Below are 6,000 nucleotides of genomic sequence, written 5' to 3' on the forward strand. Positions count from 1 at the left end.
CATAAAAATGTCCAAACGAACCCCGAAAAATCACAAAAAAATCACACAACACTCTTGTTGTTCTATGTTGATATGAGAAAAGATTGAAAGCAATAAGAGGCATTGGATATCGTTTCGTCCCCAAAGGTGGGACTTTCTACCAAAAACCATCATGCTTGTTGTGAGAAGCTCCGGTTTGTGAGAAGCATATACCCAAACCTGTCCCAAATGGGACAAATTTTTTACCACAGCATGCTGATGCCGCTCCATGATAGCACGCCAAGTTTCATGAATTTCAGATGGGTTTTGGATTTACTAGAATCTAAAAACGAGGCATCTCAATGTTTTGCCGGCAATCAACTGTGCCCTGGTGTTTGTTCCCATTTCTTGCATGGGACCTAAGCATGCACCCAAGGACACAGATTTGATTTTTCAACCAATTTATATGCACTAGAGCATGTGCATGTAGTTCAAATTTGAATTATGCACATAAATGCATTGAGAACTCAGTTAATGCATAAGAATGTCCAAACGAACCCCGAAAAATCACAAAACACTCATGTTGTTCTATGTTGACACGAGAAAAAAATTGAAAGCAATAAGAGGCAATGGATACCGTTTCGTCACCAAAGGTGGGACGTTCCCTACCGAAAACCAACATGCTTGTTGTGAGAAGCCCCGGTTTCTGAGAAGCATATACCCAAACCTGCCCCAAATGGGACAAAAAATTTACCACGACATGTTGATGCCGCTCCATGATAGCATGCCAAGTTTTATGAATTTCAGACGGGTTTTGGATTTACTAGAATTTAAAAATGAGTAATCTCAATGTTTTGTCGGCAGTCAACGGTGCCCTGGTGTTTCAAATTCGTTCCCATTTCTTGCGTGGCACCTAATTATGCACCGAAGGACACAGATTTGATTTTTCAACCAATTTATATCCACTGGAGCATGCGCATGTACTTCAAATTTGAATTATGCACATAAATGCATTGAAAACTCAGTTAATGCATAAAAATGTCCAAAAGAACCCCGAAAAATCACAAAAAATCACACAACACTCATGTTGTTCTATGTTGACACGAGAAAAAATTTGGAAGCAATAAGAGGCAATGGATATCGTTTCATCCCCAAAGGTGGGATGTTCCCTACCGAAAAGCATCATGCTTGTTGTGAGAAGCTCCGGTTTGTGAGAAGCATATACCCAAACCTGCCCCAAATGGGACAAAAAAAATTCCACGGCATGTTGATGCCGCTCCATGATAGCATGCCAAGTTTCATGAATTTCAGACGGGTTTTGGATTTACTAGAATTTAAAAACCAGGCATCTCAATGTTTTACCGGCAATCAACGGTGCCCTGGTGTTTGAAATTCATTCCCATTTCTTGCATGGGACCTAAGCACGCACCCAAGGACACAGATTTGATTTTTCAACCAATTTATTTGCACTGGAGAATGTGCATGTGCTTCAAATTTGAATTATGCACATAAATGCATTGAAAACTTGGTTAATGCATAAAAATGTCCGAACGAACCCCAAAAAATCACAAAAAATAACACAACACTCTTGTTGGTCTATGTTGACACGAGAAAATTTTTAAAGCAATAAGAGGCAATGGATATCGTTTCGTCTCCAAAGATGGGACGTTCCCTACCGAAAACCATCATGCTTGTTGTGAGAAGCTCTGGTTTGTGAGAAGCATAAACCCAAACCTGTCCCAAATGGGACAAAATTTGTACCAAGGCATGTTGATGCCGCTCCATGATAGCATGCCAAGTTTCATGAATTTCAGACGGGTTTTGGATTTACTAGAATTTAAAAACCAGGCATCTCAACGTTTTGTCGGCAATCAACGGTGCCCTAGTGTTTGAAATTAATTCCCATTTCTTGCATGGGACTTAAGCATGCACCCAAGGACACAGATTTAATTTTTCAACCAATTTATATGCACTGGAGCATGTGCATGTAGTTAAAATTTGAATTATGCACATAAATGCATTGAAAACTCGGTTAATGCATAAAAATGTCCAAACGAACCCTGAAAAATCACAAAAATTCACACAACACTCCTATTGTTCTATGTTGACACGAGAAAAAAATTGAAAGCAATAAGAGGCAATGGATATCGTTTCGTCCCCAAAGGTGGGACGTTCCCTACCGAAAACCATCATGCTTGTTGTGAGAAGCTTCGGTTTGTGAGAAGCATATACCCAAACCTACCCCAAATGGGACAAAAATTTTACCACGGCATGTTGATGCCGCTCCATGATAGCATGCCAAGTTTCATGAATTTCAGACGGGTTTTGGATTTACTACAATTTAGAAATGAGGCATCTCAATGTTTTGCCGGCAATCAACGGTGCCTTGGTGTTTGAAATTCATTCCCATTTCTTGCATGGGACCTAAGCATGCACACAAGGACACAGATTTGATTTTTTTTAACCAATTTATATGCACGGGAGCATCTGCATGTAGTTCAAATTTGAATTATGCACCTGAAATGGCTAGAATACCAATTTAATGTATAAAATGTTCAAACGAACCTTGAATAATTCCAGTTCTTTTATGACACACATATAGTTGCATGTTCACTCCAGATAAAAGGTCTAGCAATTCAAACACCGTTCATTGCCGCTGTGACCCCATTATGTAATTCAAATCAAGATGAAAAATCAAGTAGATTGCACACAGTTTATTATCAGCAACCGTGTGAGATCCAACACAAAATATCCTGGAGCACCGTCGGTGTATAGTATGCCCATGGCTTACACGAGAAGGTGCGTCGGCTACAGTCCACAGCCGGCGTCTCAAGCACACTAGCTCGCTCCCCAAATATCATTTCATTGTTCAATAGTCGCCGGTGAAAGATGGGCATGTGGACCCACGTCATGAGGGAAACTTTGATAGCCCACTCCGGCGAGAGCGCGGCCGCAGCCGCCATCCGCGTGCTAACAAGGTGCATGAGCGCGGCCGCAATCTGCGACCGTGCGGCAAAGGCAGCCCAAACGGCCATTGTTGCTTCTCAGGTGGCAGCAGCAACATCTGCCCCGGGGATAGCAACTGGCGAGAGCGGCACAGCAGCTGTCCGTTCTGCAGCGGCGGCCTTAGCCCTGATGGAGGCCACCCACGACCATGTCGAGGCCGCCCACGCCCAGCTCCTGGCGGTCACCGCACAAATCGAACGAAGCTTCTCCGACAATGGTCGGCAACCCACGGCGGAAGAGCTGGTAATCGCCGAGAGCGTTCGAGCAGCCATCTGTTCCTCCGCTGCATACCTCGCGACGACACCGCCCGTCCAAGCCCATATCGCATCCACCCACGCCTAGCTCATGGCGGCCTTTTCCAAAGAGATGGCGGACGCGGATGGCGAGATGCTTGCCGAGTATGGTGCGATGGATGCCATGGAGCCCCTTCCCCAGGAGACCGTCGGGCGCGAGATGGACATGGAGGTGGCGGCGGAGATCCATGAGCACCAGCCGTAGTAGTACTCTTTGTTTTGTTTAATTAAGAGCGTCGGTCTTTAATTTGTTAGAGTAATGTTTAGGTCAGCCAGCTCTATTTAATTGTTGAACTTGCTCAATTAAGAAGTGTAGGTGTGTTGTAGTCTCCTTTGCGTACCCAAATTATGCAATGACGTGGATGACCACTGTAACCATGGAAATTCGAACCAAAACTTTTGACGTTGAAACTCATCACACACGGGTGAAGCTATCTAAATCGTTTGTGATGTCCACATATTGTACACAGTTCTGAATAAGGGACCGTGTCTGATGACACTTTGCGCGCCAGTTTTTTGGCTGAAGAGATTCCAAATTTTCGGCTTCCGTGGAAATATCTACCTCCCCGCCCCCTCCCCCTTACCAAAAGCCACATTTCCCATCTTTCCGCCTTCCTTTCCAAGTTGCTGTCCAGAGGCGGCAAACAGAGGATCATAGTCCCAGGTAATGATCGCGTTGCTTTCATGTGCAGGCGGCTGAGGGTCCGGTGGCTGGCTGGACTGCTGAGTTTGCCGGACTGAGGCGGCAACTTGACGCGGCAGATGCCGACATTGCGCTTGTGAACAAGCGGCTTGACGAGGCATAGGGTATGTATTTTTGGGTGGTTAATAAATATTAACAGGAGCATGATCCTAGTATCTATAATATGCTATGAGTGCAGATGGAGCTGCCGCCGTGGAGACCCTTCGGGCAGAACTTGCCCGAGCCAAGGAACAAGCCAGGAGAAGTGATGCGGCCGCACTAAAGGCGGCCGAAGACTGAAGAGCCAAACAGGCTGCTCATCGCCAGAGCAAAGATAAAATAGCCAAGATGGCTGTTGAGTGATACGTCTCCGTCGTATCTATAATTTTTTATTGTTTCATGCCAATATTCTACAACTTTCATATACTTTTGGCAACTTTTTAGATTATTTTTGGGACTAACATATTGATCCAGTGCCCAGTGCCAATTCTTGTTTGTTGCATGTTTTATGTTTCGCAGAATATCCATATCAAACGGAATCCAAACGGGATAAAATGGACGGAGCTTATTTTTGGAATATTTGGAAAATCAGGGAGAAAGATCAACGTGAAATGATGTCCGAGGTGGGCACGAGGTAGGGGGGCGCCCCACCCCCCTGGGCACGCCCCTGACCCTCGTGGTCCACCCGTAAGGCGGTTGATGCCCTTCTTAGGCCGCAAGAAAGCTATTTTTGGTAAAAAAAATCACGGCGAAGGTTTCTGTCCAATCGGAGTTATGGATCTTCATATATATACGAAACGGTGAAAGGGCAGCAGAACAGAACGCAGAAACAGAGAGAGACAGAGAGACAGATCCAATCTCGGAGGGGCTCTCGCCCCTCCCATGCCATGGAGGCCAAGAACCAGAGGGGAAACCCTTCTCCCATCTAGGGAGGACGTCAAGGAAGAAGAAGACGAAGGGGGGCCCTCTCCCCTTCTCTTCCACCGGAACGCTGTCGTGGCCATCATCATCATCACCGCGATCTACTCCAACACCTCCGCCATCTTCACCAACATCTCCATCACCTTCCCCCCTCTATCTATAGCGGTCCACTCTCCTGCAACCCGCTGTACCCTCTACTTGAACATGGTGCTTTATGCTTCATATTATTATCCAATGATGTGTTGCCATCCTATGATGTCTGAGTAGATTTTCGTTGTCCTATCGGTGGTTGATGAATTGCTATGATTGATTTAACTTTCTTGTGCTTATGTTGCTATCCTTTGGTGCCCATCATATGAGCGTGCGCATGGATCACACCATAGGGTTAGTTGTATGTTGATAGGACTATGTATTGGAGGGCAAGAGTGACAAAAGCTTCAACCTAGCATAGAAATTGATGCATACGGGATTGAAGGGGGACCAATATATCTTAATGCTATGGTTGGGTTTTACCTTAATGAACGTTAGTAGTTGCGGATTCTTGCTAATAGTTCCAATCATAAGTGCATAGAATTCCAAGTCAGGGATGACATGCTAGCAGTGGCCTCTCCCACATAATACTTGTTATCGGTCTAGTAAAGTAGTCAATTGCTTAGGGGCAATTTCGCAACTCCTACCACCACTTTTCCACACTCTCTATATTTACTTTATTGTTTCTTTATCTAAACAGCCCCTACTTTTTATTTACTTGCTCTTTATTATCTTGCAAACCTATCCAACATCACCTACAAAGTACTTCTAGTTTCATACTTGTTCTAGGTAAAGCGAACATCAAGCATGCGTAGAGTTGTATCGGTGGTCGATAGAACTTGAGGTAATATTTGTTCTGCCTTTAGCTCCTCATTGGGTTCGACACTCTTACTTATCGAAAACTATTGCGATCCCCTATACTTGTGGGTTATCAAGACCTTTTTCTGGCGCCGTTGCCGGGGATGCAATAGCGTGGGTGAATATTCTCGTGTGTGCTTGTTTGATTTATCACTAAGTAATTTTTATTTGTTGTTCTTAGTTGTTCTCTATCTTTATTATGGATATGGAACACGAAATACCAAAAAAAATTAGCTGTACTTGCTACTCATG

The sequence above is a fragment of the Triticum urartu genome, chromosome 3A (genome assembly GCF_056163025.1).
Source record: "Triticum urartu cultivar PI428250 chromosome 3A, HENAU_Tu73, whole genome shotgun sequence".
In the NCBI taxonomy this organism is placed as follows: Eukaryota; Viridiplantae; Streptophyta; class Magnoliopsida; order Poales; family Poaceae; genus Triticum; species Triticum urartu.